This window comes from Nicotiana tabacum, chromosome 19 (assembly GCF_000715075.1).
Source record: "Nicotiana tabacum cultivar K326 chromosome 19, ASM71507v2, whole genome shotgun sequence".
NCBI lineage: Eukaryota > Viridiplantae > Streptophyta > Magnoliopsida > Solanales > Solanaceae > Nicotiana > Nicotiana tabacum.
Window position 1 is genome coordinate 82,311,912 of NC_134098.1, and position 23,161 is coordinate 82,335,072.

Consider the following 23,161-nt stretch of genomic DNA (forward strand, 5'->3'; position numbering starts at 1 on the left):
TGCCCAATTATTTTTATGACTGATGTGTTCTGTCTTGTGCGTCCAACTGCAATATAACTCATGTAACGTTAAAATTTGGATTTGTTCATGGGTTATTTTTGCTTTGCAAATCTCTATCAGCCCAATTCTCATGTGCCCGAACTCCACTCTTTATTCATTAGCTCATTAAAAGATTAACTTCTTTTGAAGTGGAAGAAGATGAAGTTATTCCCTTTTATCTCAATAGAAAAGAGTATGTCATTGGTTAAAAATATATGGCAGAATATCCCAATAGACACCCGTACTTATTCCTATTTGATATCCTGGTCCGCTTACTCTGTAAAGTTTTAAGTGGACACCTGAACTTGTTCAAATATGATATTCTAAACACTTCCACGGTTGTGTGTGGCTCACTTGCTTGACATGGATGATACATCAGTATCCCCGTCGGATTTTTTATGATAAAATAACAATTTACTTTTTTCACATTATTTAAAAATTATCTAATTTCTTTTCAAGATTTACTCATTTATCTACTTCATTTTGGGTCGTGACATTAAGTCATTAAGAAAATAATTAAATAATAATTTTGTCTGATTTAAAATTTATTTTTAAAAGATAATCAATTACGATAGGAATATTCCAATCCTGAACCCTGCATGAACGGGAGATAATTTATGCACAGAGTTGTCATTTTTTCAATTCAAAATCTACTTTAATAATTACAAATTCATCCAATATAAATTACTAGTCATCAAAGTTCTAGTTGATTTCAAAGTCCATGAAAAAAATGATAGTACTACTAATGAATATAACACGTCCCATTCATAATAGACGAATCTGCGACCTCTCTCTCTATATATAACATCATCTTTTAGTTGGGGGATCCAACCAACTAAAGAATCTTGTAAAACATAGAACTGAATATATCAATGGAGGCAGTATTCAACAACGTAGGGATACTGTCCATGGCCACCTTAATAGGGTTAAGAAGACCTTCAGCTACTCTTTTTTCCTCCTTGAGCCGTTTAGGACAGCCATCACTACTTGTATCAAAAGCCTGCCTCTCTAGTGGCACGATAGCTGAACAAAATCCCGTTATTATTAGGCGTTCAGGGAATTACAAACCTTCTATGTGGGATTTTGAATATATTCAGTCCATACACAATGATTACATGGTATTCTGTTTGTATTGTTTTTGTTTTACACACATTCTTTCATAATTGTTCTTGTTAATTATTTAAAAATCAGCATATATTATATCAAGGTGAGGAATTCTATCAAGGTGAGATATATTTTGATTAAGTGGATTAAAGTTAAATAAGATGATTTGGTTTTGTCATATATTGTTTCTCATACAACATTAATTTTCATGTAAAGGTGGTGGAAGAGCACATGTCTTAGCAGAAAAGTTATCATTTTCAAGGGATAGACTGGTGGAGAATTTGTTTTGGGCAGTGGGGATAGAATTTGAGCCTCAACACAGCTACTTCCGAAGAATGTTGACAAAAGTCATTGCTTTTGTTGGAATAATAGATGATATTTATGATGTTTATGGCACTCTTGATGAGTTGGAAGTCTTCACTGATGCTATTGAAAGGTCAGTTACTTTTGAAAAAAAGCAATATATATCTCTAGTTAATCACCTTTCTCCTCATGTTTGTCAAGTGAAATTAATTTTGTTATTATTCTGTATTGTTGTAATAAACAATTTAACTTTCTGAAAAAACAAAACAGAAAGTTAGTAATACTTGTTTAACGAAATAGATTCTGGAAAACAAAAAACAGTATAGGAATAAATCGAGCCCACTGAATACACAGTGTGTCCTTAAGAAAATTTTTCCCCTCAAGTACCCGAGGTGCTGGAATATATCCTCCCAGGATAGAACGATTTAACTCACCAGTGTATTGGTACCAAAAACTCTGATGAACTGCGAACCACTCAATGGTCGTAAAACACACTGGAAAATATTGTGCAGAAGAAGAAGAAGAAGAAGCTCAGAAAATTTCGTAAGGAAAGATTCTGGGATTCAAACTCTATTTATAGAGTTGCTGGCATTATTTCTAAAAAGGTTTGCAAACCTTTCAGGAAAAGGGGTGTTTGAAATATTGGTTAATTATTTAATTAATTAATTAAATAATTGAAAGAAATTTTGTCCAAAAAGATTAATCAATCAATCGTTGACCGAATCCGAATCCGAATCCGAATCCGAAGCTGAAGCTGAGATGTATCGATGAATATTAATCGATTATTCATCAAAACGTCTCGACCTATATATCGATTAATCTATGTCATGCATTATTAGTGATGAACGAATGAAAAAAGAAGTTATTAGCATCAATTACAATATAGTGTATATGTGTGTGTGAGAAATTACTCACATACTTAATTATAACTTAGAAAATTTACTTAGATAGATGCTATTATAATTTATTAAAATTAAATAGTTAATATAATTATTTATAAAGATTATTCTTATAGTTTATAATTATTTATAATAATTGTATAGTTAAATAAAATAAATACTTGTAGTTTATAATATTTTTTTATAGTTTATAATATTTTAAGGAAAAAAACACAAAAAAAAGAAGAATAAAAAAAAAACGACCAATTTGTTCGGTTTTTGGTCAAATGGTCAACACTTAATGTACCGACAAAAAATTACCGACCAACTTTGGTCGGTAATTCTGAAATTAGAATTGAAAAACGGGGGAACCCCCATTTCTCTCTTATCTTCCCCTCTCCTTCTCTATTTCCCTCACTCAAAACCTTCCCCTCCCCTTCTCTATTTTCCTCACATAAATCCCATTTCCCACCCCGCGTCGCCACCTCTCAGCCCTCGCCGTCGCCGCTGCCACTGCCACTGCCGCCCCTCTCCTTCTCCATCTCCTAAAAATTCTAGGTTTGAATTACAACCCATTTATTTATTATTTCTAGGTTTTGTTAATTAGTTATGAATTAATTTCAATTGATTAGTGTTTCAATTATTTGAACATTGTATTTTATTGAGGATTAGGATTTAGGTCTTGTTTTAATTAGTTTTGTTAATTAGTTTTATTAACTAATTAGTTTTATTAATTAGTCAATTAGTTATGAATTAGTTTTAATTGATGAGTGTTTCAATTTTGAGTTTGTATTGTCTTGAATAGTTTAGTTAGAATTGAATTATTAACTTTGTATTGTCTTGAATAGTTTAGTTAGAATCTAGGATTTACGATTTGTTCTTGTGAATCGAACTTTTAGGGTATAGATTGAATTTCTTTAGTTTAGTTAGTTTATGTTTAAACTCATAGGATATGAATTGAAATTTTAGTTTTTAGGATTTGTTCTTGTGAATTGAACTTTTAAAATATGAATTGGACCTTTTGGATATGAATTGAACTTTTAGGATATAAATTGGTATAATTAAGAAAAAATAATTATCTTGAATTAACTAAAAAAGATATAATTAATTTATAATTATAGAATAAATTAATTTATTCTTGTGAATCGAACTTTTAGGGTATGGGTTGAATTTCTTTAGTTTAGTTAAGTTTATGTTTAAACTCGTAGGATATGAATTGAAATTTTAATTTTTAGGATTTGTTCTTGTGAATTGAACTTTTAGGATATGAATTGAACTTTTAAGATATGAATTGGACCTTTTGGATATGAATTGAACTTTTAGGATATAAATTGATGTAATTAGGAAAAAATAATTATCTTGAATTAACTAAAAAAGATATAATTAATTTATAATTATAGAATAAATTAATTTGTTCTTGTGAATCGAACTTTTAGGATATGGGTTGAATTTCTTTAGTTTAGTTCGTTTATGTTTAAACTCGTAGGATATGAATTGAAATTTTAGTTTTTAGGATTTGTTCTTATGAATTGAACTTTTAGGATATGAATTGAACTTTTAAGATATGAATTGAACTTTTAGGATATAAATTGGTGTAATTAGGAAAAAATAATTATCTTGAATTAACTAAAAAAGATATAATTAATTTATAATTGTAGAATAAATTAATTTATTCTTGTGAATCGAACTTTTAGGGTATGGGTTGAATTTCTTTAGTTTAGTTAGTTTATGTTTAAACTCGTAGGATATGAATTGAAATTTTAGTTTTTAGGATTTGTTCTTGTGAATTGAACTTTTAGGATATGAATTGAACTTTTAAGATATGAATTGGATCTTTTGGATATGAATTGAACTTTTAGGATATAAATTGGTGTAATTAGGAAAAAATAATTATCTTGAATTAACTAAAAAAGATATAATTAATTTATAATTGTAGAATAAATTAATTTGTTCTTATTTTATTTGTATAGATGTAACATCGTACTTGGATGTACAATAGGAATTATCCTAATCGGCGGGGATTACAGGAGGATTTTGTAGAAGGGGTTGATGACTTTATTAGACATGCAATATCACTTCCACCATACCAAAGTGAAGGAGTGATTAGGTGCCCTTGTGTCAGGTGCGATTGTATGAAGTTTAAAAAATCGGAGGAAGTTAAACTTCATCTTTATAGGAAGGGGTTTATAGAGAATTACTTTGTGTGGACTAATCATGGAGAGATCGATGGTAGCCGTGGGATATTTCATAACATGGTTGTTGGTGAAAGTAGTAGGTCGGTGGAGAATACAAATCTTGATTCTAGAATTCAGGATGTGGTTGCGGATGCTTTTGGGATGCACTTCGGGGGTGAGCCCAATAAAAATGTTGAACAAACTCCTAATGATGATGCAAAACATTTTTATGAACAGTTAGAGGAAGCTAATCATCCACTACGTGAAGGAAGTCCGCACTCTGAGCTGTCTGTTGCAGTTAGATTACTAAGTATCAAATCTGATTGGAATATTTCTCAAGCAGCCATGGACTCTTTCATTGACCTTATGAGTGAACTAGTTGACCCTAATATCAACTTACCTGGTGATTTCTATAAGGCAAAGAGATTGGTTTCTAAGTTAGGACTTTCGTCAATGAGAATTGATTGTTGTGAAGATGGTTGCATGTTATATTATAAAGATGATGCAACTTTAGACAGTTGTAAATTTTGCGAAAAGCCTCGTTTCAAAAGGCTTTCCAGCGGGAATATGGTCGCTGTCAAGGCGATGCATTATTTACCTCTTATACCTAGGTTAAAGAGGTTATATGCGTCGATGAGTTTTGCTCCTCATATGAGATGACACTTTGAAAATAGAAGACCACCTGGTGTTATGTGTCATCCTTCATATGGAGAAGCTTGGAAGCACTTTGATAGGACATATCCAGATTTTGCTAGTGAACCAAGGAACATTCGGTTAGGTCTGTGTGCGGATGGCTTCACGCCTTTTTCTATATCTGTGATACCATATTCATGTTGGCATGTCTTTCTTACACCTTATAATCTACCATCTGAGTTGTGTATGACTAGTCCATATATATTCTTAAATTGTATTATCCCCGGTCCACGTAATCCGAAAAGTTTGATTGATGTATATTTGCAACCTTTGATTGATGAGCTAAAACAATTGTGATATGATAGTGTTGAAACATATGACATATTAACCAAGCAGAATTTCAATTTGCGTGCTAATTTAATGTGGACTATTAATGATTTTCTTGCGTATGGAATGTTGTCTGGGTAGATGACTACTGGGAAGCTAGCTTGTCCTTACTGCATGGAAAATAGTAAAGCGTTCACTTTGAAACATGGCCGAAAGCAATCATGGTTTGATTGTCACCGTCAATTCTTGCCTGATGATCATGAGTTTAGAAGGATGAAAAATGCATTAAAAAGGAATAAAGTGGAATATGATTCTCCACCTCCGATACTTTCAGGTGAGGAAATTTGGGAGAGGGTCCAGAACTTCAGTAAAGTTATTGAGGCTCCACCTTATATATTCCCCGGATATGGTGTTAATCATAATTGGACGAAACAGAGTATATTTTGGGAGTTGCCTTATTGGAAGGATAATCTTCTCCGACACAACCTTGATGTCATGTGTTACGGCCAAACACACTCACGCAAGTATACGCGGTCGTCAAGTAATAAAGAGACTAAAAGTCGGATGTCGAACCCACGAGGACTTATGATTAACTATTAACTAAATTAGACTATCCTAATTATCTAAACAAGAATTAAACCTCAAAATATTTTATTCTAAACTAATTAAATAAAAAAATATAAATAATGAACTTTGAACAGAGAAAGAGCAGATTTTTATGATATCAATGTAATGAAAACGATCTAGGGTTATGGGCTATCTAACAATCCTATTGTATTCTTCAATTGAATTGACTGACTAATTTATCTAGCTTATTGGTTGACAGGGTTAATATTGCTCATAAGAATCTGTCGAGTTCTTACTCGCCTATTCAAGCTAACCTAACGCCTATATGTCTATGGAGTTAGAATCAACAAGAACGCATTTATAATTCCTGTAAATCAACCAAGCAAGGCAATTAGGTATATGTCTATCCTAACCACGAATCCGTTCCCCGATGCCCGAGTTCAAGAACTTGCCCTACTCAATCCTATATGCAATATAGAATTCCCACTTTCGAGTTCAATTCTAGATTCGTAGATAATATTCAATTGGTGATCAAGCAATTAAATAATTAAGTGCAAGATTGAATAAATAAACTAATATGATAAATCAAGAAGTCAAAATCAATATCCGAATAACAATAGTCATGAAAGAACCACAACCCTAGAACGTGAAGTTTAGCTCCACATAGACATGGTAGCCAAACAACAAATCATATAAAGAAACATAAAAATTACTAAGTTTGGTAGGAGAAAGATGAAACTTGATGAATTCCGGCTTCCACAGCTTTTTCGTGGCTTTTTCCCTCTTCCCAATATGTTCGATAACCTAAAGGAGGCGTTTTTGGCTTATATATTGCGTACAAAAGTCGTGGGCCAAAGCTCTCCTATTCCTAGTCCAAATCGGCTTCAGGGATTGATGCTAAGGTGGATGCGACGCATCCACCTCGTCCTCCATTTCAATTTTGCCTGGGAAGGTGGATGCGACGCATCCACCTTGTCCTCTATTTCTCAGCTTTGCATGCGAGGGTGGATGCGACGCATCCACCCCTAGTTCCTCCATCTCAGCTTTGCCCAGGTGCGGATGCTATGGCGGATGCTATGGGCTGACTTCACTGCTAAGGGTGCGCGAACTGATCTTTTTCTAGATTGGATGCGACGCATCCAATCTCTCTTCCTCTACCTAGAGCACCTTTTCTTCATATTTTTGCACTCCAAACACCCTAATTCACCACACACAACTCAATTAGTCATAAAACCAATAATTAAATCATGTTGGGAGTTTTAAAGATTAAATAACATCAAGAAGTGGTTAAAACATGGGTAAAGTAACATCAACACATATCGAAATATGCCAAACATCACTACCCCACACTTAAACCTTTGTTCGTCCTCGAACAAACCATCATATAGTAGACGAAACAAAATTAAGCTCTTATCATTCAAAGCACACTGCACCTATGACCATGGTTATTTGCAACAATTAGGCTCTAGACTATGCATCACATACACTTCCCTTTACTTATGCCCTTCTTTAAACATATTCGAACAAAGACAACATGCTCACAACAACCCTAACCTCAAAAACCGACTCAATGTCACTATGTACTCATGGCTTGAACACCCAACATCATAGAGAAGTCTAATAACGTTACCTATCCCTCGTGAAACCATGTGCCCTCACAACAAGAACAATAGAGCGAGTTCAATCCACACATTCGAATCTCATGATCAAATATATTTTAATGACTCACATATATCAAAGAAAATCGCTCACTCTCACAAAGAAGTCACATGCATGAAATTAGTACCATAGGCTTGCCCTTAATGTAAATCTCTACTAATGTAAGCTCGCTCGATCTAAAATCAATTAGGACTTTTTCATGGTTGTAATGTGGGCTAAGGGACGGGTAGGATATATTTAAGGAATAGTGACTCACCCTCCTAAGCACTTTAATACATCACAAAATTACTTTAAGCGCAAATTCTTCAACACCACTTCAATTTCACAAACAATATCACCCCCAAAACAGTCCCTTTTTCTTTAAGCACTACTTTAATTCATACCCACTAGCAAGAACAAGATAACAATTTATTCATTTATATTTTTCTTTCTTTTTTTTTTCCAGATTTTTCTCTTCTTTTTTTCTTCTTTTAATTTCCGCTAGTGGTGTATTATTTTACAAAATAAGTGCACCCTTCTTTCTTTCATTGGTTCCACTCAAAAGTCACCCCACACTTAGTCCCTTCTTACTTTTTTTAGCGCTCATCTAACAATTAAAGTGCTTTAAGAGGTAAAAGGATCAAAACAATGTCAATTAAGAATAAAAAGGGTATAGGCTTGTAATGTGGGTACCAAATAAAAGGTCTAAAGGCTCAAAAGGGTTAACTAGGGATAGATTTTATTTGTGATAAGCAATAAGCTCAAAAAAATCAAAGAAAGCCTAAAATTATTTTTCAAACCGAGCATCACCTAAAATTTCGCTTCAACTCACATACCGGGCAAGTTCTAGACACAAGTACAATACATGGACTACACAAAAACCTCACCACACATGGCACATGACTCATTAAGGACGGTTACATTCCGACTCTCAAGTAATGCAAGTATTCACGGAGCCACGAGATATTAAGCATTAAGCGCAAAGTGAACACAAGTCAAGAAAATGAGAAATAAGCGCCACAAAACATGCTATCCATTTTAACAAGGCATCATCAATAATTTCAAATCATACAGAAGATACTACACATGCGAAAGTATAAATATGTTACTATCAAACAAGTCAAGGGCGCCTAGGTTCATCATTCTTGCTCCTTTTATTCCCTAAATTCCTAATCTACTCGGAAAGAAAAAAACTACCCGGTTCAAACTACATCCCATGGAAAAGAACCGAGGCACAAAGAAAAATCACAGGGGATTATTACTACCTAAAGAAAGCTAAAAGATATATTTTGGATTTTTGTTTAGACTTTAATCCCTCAAGAAAACTGTCTAGGAGATCAATCGTCGGGAAAAGTCCAATTTTTCTAATTTTTCATTTTTTTTCCTTCACAAAAGCTACTACACTTAAGAATGAGTACTACAACTAAGCTAAAATAGCACAGAAACTTATCCAAACGATCTCCTCACCCCATACTTAAAATTTTGCAATGTCCTCAATGCACATTATAAATAATAAGAGGGTAAACGAGACTCCCTGGTAGGCCAAAGGCCGAAGCAATAGCGGCTCACGAGGTACTCAGACTTCCCACAGGCATCGTCCTTTGTGTGGGCACCCCACACTTAGTCCTCACCATCTAGCTCGCTTTTGCACTCTTCTAATGGCTTTGCTTCCTATGCTCATAATCCTACAAAACAAAAATAAATACTACAAAATAATAAAAATAAAATAAAATAAAAAGTAAACAAAAATAAAAGAAAGCAGTAACGCTGGGTTGCCTCCCAACAAGCGCCTGATTTAACGTAGCGGCACGACGTGAACCACTTTTTGCCTCCACCTCGAACTTATGAATTGAGCCCCTAACATGGCATCCAGTTTGCGGCTATGCTCCAGTGGTGGGGCTACAAAGATAACCAGGCCAAGTAATAAATTTTTCACTCTACACTTCTCGGCCTTTAGATGAGGAATGTATTTTTTGCTTTTTGGCATGACAAATTCAAAAATATAGGCATCATGTTCCTCTTCCATTGACTCCTCCAAAGGCTTAGATGACTCGATTTCCATGTCATCATCCAAATACAATGTCGAAAAATGTTTAGAATGAGGACCAACACGCCCCAACTTTAGAATTGTATTACTATTTATATCCTCATATGTGCACACATTAGAGTCTTCAAATATAACATTATCTGCTACCTCGCATGGCTCTAGTGTACTTTTCTCAACATGGGCATCATCAACAGAAATATGCTCGAATGATTGGCTCTCCACTTTTAGCTCCTTAATTTGGCGTATAAGCTCCTTTTCAGCTTCTGACAACTCATTACTATTTTGTTGGGCGATAGACGCAACAACCTAGTAGTGACAAATTTATAGATCCCTTGTCCCAGTTTAGATCTTCCCTCTATAAAGTGTCTCATCCCATCAGTAAGTTCCTCATGTTGAGCTTCATATATTTCTAACTTTTCAGCCTGTTCTGCCAGCCAAGTTTGGCTCAAAATCTCCTCTTTTTCAAAAATTTTCTCTTGCTGGTACTCGCTCTCTTCATTCAATTCTTCCATATTGGCCTTCATTCTTGTGATTGCTGCCCTCATTCTTTTTATATCTTTTTTGAGTTCATCCTGTTGCTCTGCTACTTGCCTCAGAATATCCCTAATATATGCATCAGGCTCCATATCCTGCACTTCATTGCCCCTATCAAACTCAGAAATATCATTAGAAAGATCATAATAAGGGCTCAGAGAAGGATGAACAAAATTAGGACAAACATCCCAATGGCCATCTTGACCACCACACATATTACAAATATTCCACTCAAAGGATTGAGATTGTGCGCACAACTCACTCCTGGGAACATTCTGACAATTTTTCCACCAGTGGGGTCCTCCACAATATGGACAAGGATCATCAAAATAAGAATAACCATCATTCGAACAATTTTTATTCCAGGATGCCATGCTAAAATAAATAAAAAATACTAACTAAAATAAAATAAAAAAAAACATGAATAGATAAAAAAATGTCTAATCTAGAAAAATAGCAAATTTCTAAGTCCCCGGCAACGGCGCCAAAAACTTGTTGCGGCCAAACACACTCACGCAAGTATACGCGGTCGTCAAGTAATAAAGAGACTAAAAGTCGGATGTCGAACCCACGAGGACTTATGATTAACTATTAACTAAATTAGACTATTCTAATTATCTAAACAAGAATTAAACCTCAAAATATTTTATTCTAAACTAATTAAATAAAAAAAATATAAATAATGAACTTTGAACAGAGAAAGAGCAGATTTTTATGATATCAATGTAATGAAAACGATCTAGGGTTATGGGCTATCTAACAATCCTATTGTATTCTTCAATTGAATTGACTGACTAATTTATCTAGCTTATTGGTTGACAGGGTTAATATTGCTCATAAGAATCTGTCGAGTTCTTACTCGCCTATTCAAGCTAGCCTAACGCCTATATGTCTATGGAGTTAGAATCAACAAGAACGCATTTATAATTCCTGTAAATCAACCAAGCAAGGCAATTAGGTATATGTCTATCCTAACCACGAATCCGTTCCCCGATGCCCGAGTTCAAGAACTTGCCCTACTCAATCCTATATGCAATATAGAATTCCCACTTTCGAGTTCAATTCTAGATTCGTAGATAATATTCAATTGGTGATCAAGCAATTAAATAATTAAGTGCAAGATTGAATAAATAAACTAATATGATAAATCAAGAAGTCAAAATCAATATCCGAATAACAATAGTCATGAAAGAACCACAACCCTAGAACGTGAAGTTTAGCTCCACATAGACATGGTAGCCAAACAACAAATCATATAAAGAAACATAAAAATTACTAAGTTTGGTAGGAGAAAGATGAAACTTGATGAATTCCGGCCTCCACAGCTTTTTCGTGGCTTTTTCCCTCTTCCCAATATGTTCGATAACCTAAAGGAGGCGTTTTTGGCTTATATATTGCGTACAAAAGTCGTGGGCCAAAGCTCTCCTATTCCTAGTCCAAATCGGCTTCAGGGATTGATGCTAAGGTGGATGCGACGCATCCACCTCGTCCTCCATTTCAATTTTGCCTGGGAAGGTGGATGCGACGCATCCACCTTGTCCTCTATTTCTCAGCTTTGCATGCGAGGGTGGATGCGACGCATCCACCCCTAGTTCCTCCATCTCAGCTTTGCCCAGGTGCGGATGCTATGGCGGATGCTATGGGCTGACTTCACTGCTAAGGGTGCGCGAACTGATCTTTTTCTAGATTGGATGCGACGCATCCAATCTCTCTTCCTCTACCTAGAGCACCTTTTCTTCATATTTTTGCACTCCAAACACCCTAATTCACCACACACAACTCAATTAGTCATAAAACCAATAATTAAATCATGTTGGGAGTTTTAAAGATTAAATAACATCAAGAAGTGGTTAAAACATGGGTAAAGTAACATCAACACATATCGAAATATGCCAAACATCATCATGCATATTGAGAAGAATTATTTTGACAATTTGTTCAACACAGTGATGGATGTTAAAGGTAAGACAAAAGATAACTCGAAGGCTAGAATGGACTTACAAGAATATTGCAGGCAGCCTAAGTTATATTTGCAGACAACAAACAATGGTAAGGTGTTCAAGCCCAAAGCAAGTTACACATTCACTTTGGAGGAAAGACGATAAATTTGTGATTGGGTTACGAAATTGAAGATGCCTGAGGGTTATGCGTCGAATCTTGGAAAAAAAGTAGATATGGAGGTAGGGAAGTTGAGCCATTTGAAAAGTCATGACTGCCATGTTTTCATGGAGACCTTAGTACCTATTGCATTTTGTGGTTTGCCTGAAAGAATATGAAAACCCATCACAGAGATTAGTTTATTTTTCAAAGACTTGTGTTCTACCACATTAAGGGAAGAAAACCTACTTCAGATGAACCAAAACATTCGTGTAATTTCTAGTAAGATGGAAAAAATATTCCCATGTGGTTTCTTTGATGTGATGGAACACCTTCTAATACACCTTGTACACAAGGCACGACTTGGAGGGCCTGTTCAATGCAGATGGATGTATCCCTTTGAGAGGTAATATTATAAGTTTGATGTAATATTCTATTTTATTTGAATGTTCTTGGCTAACATGACATTATGTAGGACAATTGGCAAATGCAAATAATTTGTTAAGCAGAGGAATAGGATTGAAGGATCTATATGCGAAGCCTATCTTGCAAAGGAAACTGCACATTTTTGTTCTTATTATTTTGAGAGTAACGTACCATGTTCTAGGAATAGGCCCAATAGGCATACGGTCGAATGTGTGAATGATCCATTATATCCACCAATGTCCATATTCAATCAACCAGGCCGATGTTCTAAGGATGTTAGAAAGAGAAGTTTGAGTGATATGGAGTACAAGTCAGCTACACTTCATGTGTTGCTAAATTGTCCTGAAGTTGTACCATTTCTCAAATAAGTATTGATTTATTAGTTATCAAAATGTAAAATTTACTGTGATTACATATTGATGCAACTACTAAAAATATTTGATGTGTCACAGTCACTTCGTGGGTCAATTTGGCCATGATGTTGTATATACGAGATTTGATACGTGGTTCAAACAGTTTGTAAGTGTGTGTGTATATATATGTAGTGAATGTATAAAAATTGATTCATAAGTGAATGTATAAAAATTGATTCATAAGTTGTGCTAACTTATGAATTTTTTTAATACTATGTAGGTAAATAATCCAAATAATGGTGTAAATCAATTTTTGAAAGATATATCTTGGGGACCTGGGCTTCAGGTCACAACAATGTCTAAGTACGTAGTGAATGGTTATAAGTTTCATACAGATGATTGCTCTAAAAATAAAAATAGGAACAACAGCGGGGTGTGGGTTCAAGGTAGTGATGGCAACCAAGTTGGAGATATTGATTATTATGGTGTGGTCAAAGAAATATTACAACTAGAATATACAGGTTGGTCATATAAGAAATTGATACTCTTTATATGCAAGTGGTTTGACCCAAATCCAACAAGAGGTACAAGAGTACACCACCAATACAACATAATTGAGGTTAATCATACGAAGGAGTATGATCGCTATGATCCTTTCATAATTGCACATAACGGTAGGCAAGTGTATTATGCTCCTTATCCATTGCGGCGGAATAAATCCGATTGGTGGGTTGTAATAAAAACTAAGCCATATAGGTAGAGTGGAAGTCGAGAATGTGTTAGATGTTGCATATCAAAACGATATCTCCAATGTTCACCAAATAGTGGACGATCAGTTAGAAAATGATTTGGAACATCCTGAACGCATATTGGAAGAAGTTGATATAAATGAAGTAACAATTATAGAAAATGAGGATGAAGAATCAACTGATGAAGCTCAAACAAGTGAGGACGAAGAATTCTCGGACGAGGAACAATACGTCGATGAGGATTAAAAAGTTGATTTTTTAAAGCACTCTCGTTTTATAGCTAGTTTCTTATATGTTTCAATCTAAATGTGTATTATATTATGCAGATGGCAGGCAAGGGTCAAGGTAACAATGACCCTACTAGTTCTCGGGGTCGAGAAAAGGGTAGGAAGGGAAAGAGGAGGGTAGAAAATAATAGTCCCTCTTGTCCACCCTTTTCAGAGATGCCTATGTCTTATCCTCCACCACACGGCTATACTGAGCTGCCACAGCATCACGAGCCGTACACCTTCATTCAGACACCAGGTCTTCCATCATAGGGCCATAGGACTATACGTCCGACATACAGTTCAGCTGCCTTACAGCCATCTGCATCGCAGCCATCTACATCACATCCACATGGATCATATCCCTACATATCACAGCCACATGGATCGCATCCATCCATGTCATAGCCACTCGGGTCACAGCCACTCGGGTCACAGCCATCAGTATCACATCCACTTGGGTCGCATCCAGCTATGGAGCAGTCACAGGGATCGCAACCATCTTCATCATCGACTCCATCTATTGCAGGCCTTCGCCTGCGAGGCAGTAGCTCTAACCCGCCTACACCGTATTCACATGCCTCTGATACACATGCTTCGGATGGTGATGACGAGGTAGTGCATTATGATCGATATGGCAGGATCATCATAGTCCCTGAGGGTGATGGGTAAGTGTTATTCATTATTTTTGCATCTATTGATTTGTAACATTTTTACTAAGATATTAATGTATTTTTATTGTTAAATTGCAGGTTCAGGCCGGGTAATAAGACTACGAAGATAATCATCAATGCCATCAGAAAGCTTTATGATGGCCCTTATGCGACTTGGGACTGATTGCCCATTCTCACTGAATGAGCAAATTTTCAATCAATTTAAGGTATAAATGTTCTTTTAAACAGTTTAATAATTTATATTTATGATGTTTCCATCTAATATTTAACTTTTGAAATACAGAGCAAGTGTGTATGGGAAGACCGCTATAGCGCGGAAGTGGCTGCAAATTTTCATCATAAAGCTCGCAAGAGATTGGCGGATGCTTTCTCGGATGCTAGAAAGAAGAACAAGAGGCCTGGCTGGTTACTTGAGAATTTGTGGAATGATATGCAAAGGCAATGGCTTACCGCAGAGTTCTTAGAGAGGAGCGAAAAAGGAAAGAAAGCTCGCGCATCCGAGAAGGGAGGCTCCTTGCACACTGGAGGTACGATCAGCCTAAGGACAATAAAAAGAAGATTGGTACGTAATTGCTTAAATTATTTTACTTTTCTAAGTATATTTATTCAGTTTATTAACTAAATTAATTTATTTTCAGGAAAAAGAGTATGGGCGTCCAATGAGTCATGATGAGCTATTCAAGGAGACGCATATTGTGAAGAAGAAGAAGAAGAAGAAAGAGGGGGATCAAGATAGGTGGGCCGAGGACCGGGCCTCGACTGCATATGTAAGCTTTCAATTTTCTTTAAGTATTATAATTTACTTTTATAAAAATTTTGAAATACTGATTTAATTTAAAATAATATAGGGTCGCTACCAAAGTAACGTAGAGGAATTCATCCGTAGTCATTCAGCTGGTGAATCGGGTGAGCCAACCCAACCTTCGGACGAGGATGCTGAAAGAATATTGTTGGAGTCTATTGGCGGTCCAAAATGGGGGAAGGTATACGGGCTTCCTACTAAAAACTTCCATCGCTATAAGTGTGGAATACGAGGAATAAGGACTTCCTCACAAGGCGAGCAACTTAATAGGGAGAGCCTCTCCGCTATGCGGGAGACAGTGACAAAGCTCACATCCGAGCTAGAAGCGGCTAAGGAAAGAGAAAGGCTTAGAGATGCTCAATTCCTTGGCATGCAAGCTCATATCAGAACTCTCCTATCTAGTGGAGCTTTTCCGTTGCCCCGATCTCATGAGTCATCTCCAGAGGGTCGACCTCCACTTGATCGTTCCTCTCGTCCTGCTCGTTATCGTTCCTCCCGTCCTCCCCGTGATCGTTCTTCCCGTCCTCCATAAGACAGTTCTCTATACCGTCTTGTAAATGAAAGTTTATCAGACGGTGATGATGATGTTGTAGAAAACACCCCTTGACTTTTATATACTTTGAACTAGACAAATAGAACCAGTTTTGAACTAGTTATAATTAGTTTTAACTTGGTTTTGGATTTTTATGTTCAATTGAACTTTAATTTGTTAGTTTTAAAGTATTTATTGAATGTTTTGGTTGTTGTTGTGTTGTTGTTGTTGTGTTGTTGTTGTATTGGTATGCTGGCAGGTGGTGTAGCTGCCAAAACAGGCATTTTATGCCAAAATTAAACCCAGAAAAACCGACCAAAGTTGGTCGGTTTTTAATAAAAAAAAGAAATTATTCCAAAATACCGACCAAAGTTGGTCGGTTAATGAACATTGAATTCCCAGAATTCAACATTACCGACCAACTTTGGTCGGTATTTTGCCTGCACTGTTGAGGTTACCGACCATAGTTGGTCGGTAATGTTTAATTTTAATTATTTTAAAAATATATATATTTTCAATTACCGACCAAAGTTGGTCGGTTTTTTTAAATTTTAATAATTAATAAAAAATATAATTTAGTTAAACCGACCAACTTTGGTTGGTAAAATTAAATTAATAAAATATGTTTCCGACCAAAGTTGGCCGGTAAGTACTTAAACTTGTCAGATTGTCGTTTTAAGCTACCGACCAAAGTTGGTCGGTAATTTCCGACCAACTTTGGTCGGTAAGCCATTCCGACCATCAAAACACCGTCCACACCCTAATGGTCGCGTTTTGGTCGGTAATTGGCCATAACCGACCAACTTTGATCGGTTTTTACCGAATTTCTAGTAGTCAAGCAGCACACCAACAAGATTTGAGAATTCTATCAAGGTGAGATATATTTTAATTAAGTGGATTAAAGTTAAATAAGATGATTTAGTTTTATCATATAATGTTTCTCATATAACATTAATTTTCATGTAAAGGTGGTGGAAGAGCACATGTCTTGCAGAAAAGTTGTCATTTTCAAAGGATAGACTGGTGAAGAATTTGTTTTGGGCAGTGGGGATAGAATTTGAGCCTCAACACAGCTCCTTCCGAAGAATGTTGACAAAAGTCATTGCTTATGTTGGAATAATAGATGATATTTATGATGTTTATGGCACTCTTGATGAGTTGGAAGTCTTCACTGATGCTATTGAAAGGTCAGTTACTTTTGGGAAAAGCAACTATATATATCTCTAGTTAATCACCTTTCTTCTTGTGTTTGTCAAGTGAAATTAATTTAATATCTAATAATATAAATTTAGATGGGAGATAAAAGCGATAGAGCAACTTCCAAACTATATGAAAGTATGTTACCTTGCACTCTTCAATATTATAAATGAAATAGCGTACGAGATTCTCAAAGAGCAAGGGATTAACGTCATACCCTACCTTACAAAATCTGTATGATTCATTTTACTTAAGATTTTTCCTTCTTTTAGTACGTACCCTTAATATCTTCTAGCTATTGTTCTCTCTTCCCAAACTGCCTCTAATTCTCTCGTGAGGCGTATCCAATATTTAAATTTGATGTGTTCAACCTTTAAGCTTTTCATCATAAGAACCAATTATATTTTTGAAATTACGGTTTCAGAATTTAATATACATTGAAAACTTACTGAAATTTCACATACATGGCTATGCTCTAACCTATTAAACCCAAGCGACATCTGTCAGCCTCCGCAATATCCCCCCACCCCACCCCACCTCCAAAACAACAACAAAAAAAATACTATAAATTTAAAAAATAATCAATTTATTTGCACTATTAATTATTTGATACATGTTATTAGTGGGCAGATTTGTGCAAATCTTTCATACGAGAAGCAAGATGGTATTACAGTGGATATGTGCCAACTCTGAAAGAATACATGGACAACGCATAAATCTCAATTGCAGTTCCTATGGTATTAGTCCATGCATTTTTCCTCATCACAAATCCAGTTCCCGAAGAGGCATTGGAATCATTAGCAAATATCCTGACTTAATTCGTTGCTCTGCTACAATTTTTCGTCTTGCCGATGATTTAGCGACATCATCGGTATGCTTTTAAACCTTTATTCTCTCATATAAAATTAATTTATACGACTCCTGATTTATAATTATAAACAATATCTGCGTCTTATTTATTTATTTATTTTAATAATTAATTCAGGATGAATTGAAGAGGGGTGATGTTCCTAAGTCAATTCAGTATTACATGAACGAAAAGGGTGCTTCCGAAGAAGAGGCGAGAGAACACATACGTTTCTGTATTAAGGAGACATGGGAACGGATGAACACAGCTCAAAGGGAAAACTCGTTATTTTCTGAAACATTCGTCGAAATTACAAAGAATATCGCAAGAACATCACATTGCATGTATTTGCATGGAGATGGGCATGGAATCCAAAACAAAAATGGCGAAGTAAAAAATAGTATCTCCAAAATACTTTTTGAGCCAATCACAATTCCAAGTCCATTATATTAAGAGGTCCCAAGTACTTCTGCCCCTAAACAGTCTTCTCATTACTTTTAAGTGTGTATAAAAACTATTATGTACTGCATCTATTATCAAAAAATAAGATTCTAAACCTATGCTTGCGCAAAATAAAATAAAAAACAGCATCTCAACATAAGGCACCTCTGTTGCCCAATTATTTTTATGACTGATGTGTTCTGTCTTGTGCGTCCAACTGCGATATAGCTCCTGTAACGTTAAAAATTGGATTTGTTCATGGGTTATTTTTGCTTTGCAAATCTCTATCAGCCCAATTCTCATGTGCCCGAACTCCACTCTTTATTCATTAGCTCATTAAAAGATTAACTTCTTTTGAAGTGGAAGAAGATGAAGTTATTCCCTTTTATCTTAATAGAAAAGAGTCTGTCATTGGTTAAAAATATATGGCAGAATATCCCAATAAACACCCGTACTTGTTCCTATTTGAAATCCCGGTCCACTTACTCTATAAAGTTTTAAGTGGACACCTGAACTTGTTCAAACATGATATTCTAAACACTTCCACGGTTGTGTGTGGCTCACATGTTTGACGTGGATGACACATCAGTGTCCCCGTCAGTTTTTTTTGATAAAATAACAATTTACTTTTTTCACATTATTTAAAAATTTTCTTATTTCTTTTCATGATTTACTCCTTTATCTACTTCATTTTTCTTCACGAAAAGCACACTTCTACGGTCACACCATTGACGGAAATTTCCATTACATATTTACTTCAAAATTATAGATAAATAAACAAGACCCGTCAAATATCTTTACTCAATTTGAAGAAAATTTGAATATTTATTCAATGAATATTACCAATAAGACCATGACGATACCCTTTTTCAGTCACTATTCCATAGAAGTTCCAATGCAAATTTGAAAATTACAGCAAAAGTAAACGAGATTCATCAAGAATCTTTACCCAATTTGAAGAAAGTTGGATTCTTTATTTACAAAGCACGGTTCTTACAACTTTAAGGAAATTGTGACGTACCCTGTGATTGAGTGTAAAGGGGAATAAGGAGAAGAAAGTCAGAATCACATTTGCATGTAAATTAGACTCTAACTTTTTTGTAAAGTTCTTTTTTTTTTCTTTTTAAGAAAGTCAAGCAATCGAATAGAAAGTTTGAGGAACACCCTAATTATAATACTACATAGGAATAATTGAAAAGGCGACCAAGCTCGAAATACCCGCAGAAAACACCAGCAAAAAAGTTCCAAATCGGAGATTGAAAATACTTGACCGAAAAAATCTATTTCTTCCGGTACAAAAGTGATCAAATCCCACAATCTAAGTAGCTAAAACAGAGAATCAATAAATCTTCATAAGTTTCATTTGAAACTCACTGGAAGAATGGCGAGGGAAATAAGAAGATGAAGAGAAGAATGGAGGGAAGAAGAAGAGAAATGAGGGATGGGGGAATAGACGACACTAACAAGGTGGAGGAAGAAGGACACTCTTCATCCCTTTTTTTTCTTTTTCTTCTCTTTTTTCAACTTTAATTTCTACTTTTTATTTTTATTTTTTCCTTATCTTAATCTTTTAAATCAAAATTACCAATGTTCACTCTCTTCATTCGCGTGCATTACACGCATATTGTCCAGCTCAATTTAGTCAATGCCACATAGTTTGGTCAACGGTCGAAGGGTGTATGGGACAAAATCTACCCTAGAATATTTAGGGTAATATAGCATTAAGGGAAGAGTCGGCCGAGGTCGGCCAGGGAGCAGCAAAATTCGTGGTCGATATGTCAATAATGACTGAGGTCGAGCACCGCTGACAGAACAGTAACGACTAATTTTTGAAATAGGATATTAAAGAGAATATTCTAGTGAATATTCTCAGCACTTGTACTATTAGGGTTTGTTAGAAATATATCTCAAATAAATAAGAAAATAGTGAAGAAAAAAGGCATGTAATATTCACTCGATAAGAACACTTTTCAGGAGAAGATTCTCTCTCTCTCTTGTAAAGATACAAAGATTACCTTTTTATCAAGATTCTGGCCCATATTATTCCACACTTTTCCACCAGATCTGAAAATAGTTCGAACAAATCTCGAATTTATCTGTCATTCATCGTTGTCAGGAGGAACATTCGTCCAATCCATCTTTTATTGGGTGAATCATTTCTCATATTTAAATAAATATTATTTATTGTTATTTATTGCTAGTTACACCTCCATGATTGCTCATTCTTTATGAACGTTTTATGCCTATCATTGTCAACATTTCACTGGATCTCTCCCATCTCACACACATTTTTAAGATTCGCATCTAGAGTTATTATCTTTAACTAGATTTAACCCATTGTTACATAAATTTAATAGTTTAGCCGAAAGTCATACTTTTTGGTCAAACAATTTGGCGTCGTCCGTGAAAATTATCTAGTTAACTCTTTTAGTTTCTTCTAGATCTACAATTGACACTGGTCACTAACAAAAAAAAACAAGAACAGGAACTTTTTTCCCTCTGCATACATAGATCTAACATGGCAGGTAAAAGAGAAGAAAGAACGAGAATAATGAGTGACCTCCCAACCAACCTCATGAACATCATCCATGAGAGCTCTGAAGCAGTGGACGAGGACACAACGCCCAATACCTCCCCCGGGTGAGGTGGGTCACCCCCTCCCCACTGCAGCATCACAAAATCTCTTGGTAAGACAGCCTCCACATCCATGGTAAAGGAGACGCCGCCAAGAATAAAGAAGCTCCTTGAGGCCTGGCTAACTGATACACTGACCAGCGTCCTCCGTAAGCCCGCTCGGGATACGGCCACAGAATATGCAAGAATTTGTGTTATACCACCACTGGACAAGCAACATAATCAACCTCCTCCTCCCACAACGACGTGTATTACTCACAATGTTGTTAGCAATGCAGTTGACGACGCCCTCACGGCCATTTTGAAAAGGATGAAGGAAATGAAAAATGAGAACAAGGTACTTCGGGACCAAATGAGAGAACACCAAGAAAGGGTCGATAAAATACTGGGCGCTCCTAAGCTCTTGCCGAAGAGGGATGCTGGTCAGTTCTTGAGCAGCCATACAGTGATAGTGCTGCCCCACATGCCATACCAAAGACCTTTAAGTGCCGCCCTATCTGAAAATATACGATGGTACAACCGACCCCGAAGATCATGTGACTCACTACGTCACCGTCGTGAAAGGCAATGACCTTGCTAAAGAACAAGTATCCTCCATTCTGCTAAAGAAATTCGGCGAGACCCTCACGGGAGACGCGTTGATCTAGTATTCACAACTGTCTGCATGTTCCATTGAAACCTTCGAGGAAATGGCCGATAAGTTTGTAACGGCCCATGCCGGGGCCAAGAAGGCCGAGGCAAGAGTAAACGGCATCTTTGCTATTAAACAGTCTCTGGGAGAAGGGCTGAGGGACTTCCTTGCCCGTTTTAACTAAGTAAGAATGACCTTGCCAAACGTATCGAAATGAATGGCGGTAGCAGCTTTTCAAAATGGGTTGAGCAGAAATGGTTCAAGGGCGATAAGAAAGTTATTAAGTCGGCTTATGAAGTATCCTCCAATGACTTGGGACAAAATACATAACGCATATTGTGCCGAAGTTCGAGCAGATGAGGATGACCTCAATGGGCCGACCCATCGACTGACGTCGGTGCAAGCAAAATCCAGGAAAGATCGAAGAAATGATATCAGAAGAGATCCCGCTGCCTCACGACCAAACCGGGAACGACAACTCCCATATGTCAGAACCACCACTACATCCTCATCTCGTCATGAAGAAGTCCTACCCTGATCAAGAACAGGGACTCACCGGAATGAGAGAGGTATGCCCCCTTTACTATCCGCTCACAATTTTTGTGTGTCACCTACAGAGATAGTCTACGCCTTGGAGAAGCTCGCACCAAAGGTGAAATGGCCACAAAAGATAAGGTCAGACCTGAACACCAGAAAATCAGATGCCTTCTGCGAGTTCTATCAAGAGCGAGGACACAAAATCGAAGATTGCATCGCCCTAAGACAGGAGGTCGTAAATATGCTATGACAAGGGCACCTCAAAGAATTGCTGAGCGATCGGGGAAGGACCAGCTTTGCCAGAGGACGTGAAGAACATCAAGGGCCGCCGAAACCACCCTCGCCAGCCCGCACCATCCATATGATCATTGGTGGTGGGGATGACACTTCCATCAATAGTGTGAAGTTCTCCACAACCCACAAGCTCAAACGGTCGATCACCCACGAACGGTATGATGAACTCGAAGAAAGTATCATCTTCAATCAATCAGATACCAACGGTTTGGCTTTCCCTCACTATGATGCTCTTGTTATCATTTTACAAATTTTAGATACTGGCATGAGACAAATTATGGTAGACGATGGGAGTGGCGCGTGTATTATCCATCCTCGAGTACTTGCACAAATGAAACTCGAGGATAAGATAGTACCGCGCTGCATCACACTAACAGGTTTTAACAATGCAGTTGAATGAACATCCGGGGGAATCACACTCCCCGTCCTTGCCGGCG

The 23,161-nt window shown here is 36.4% G+C and overlaps 1 pseudogene; it reads left to right on the forward strand.

Annotated features, from left to right (window-relative positions):
- Window positions 1–198: 198 nt before the first annotated feature.
- Window positions 199–18,640, forward strand: LOC107766362 ((R)-linalool synthase TPS5, chloroplastic-like; annotated as a pseudogene).
- The last annotated feature ends 4,521 nt before the right edge of the window (window positions 18,641–23,161 follow it).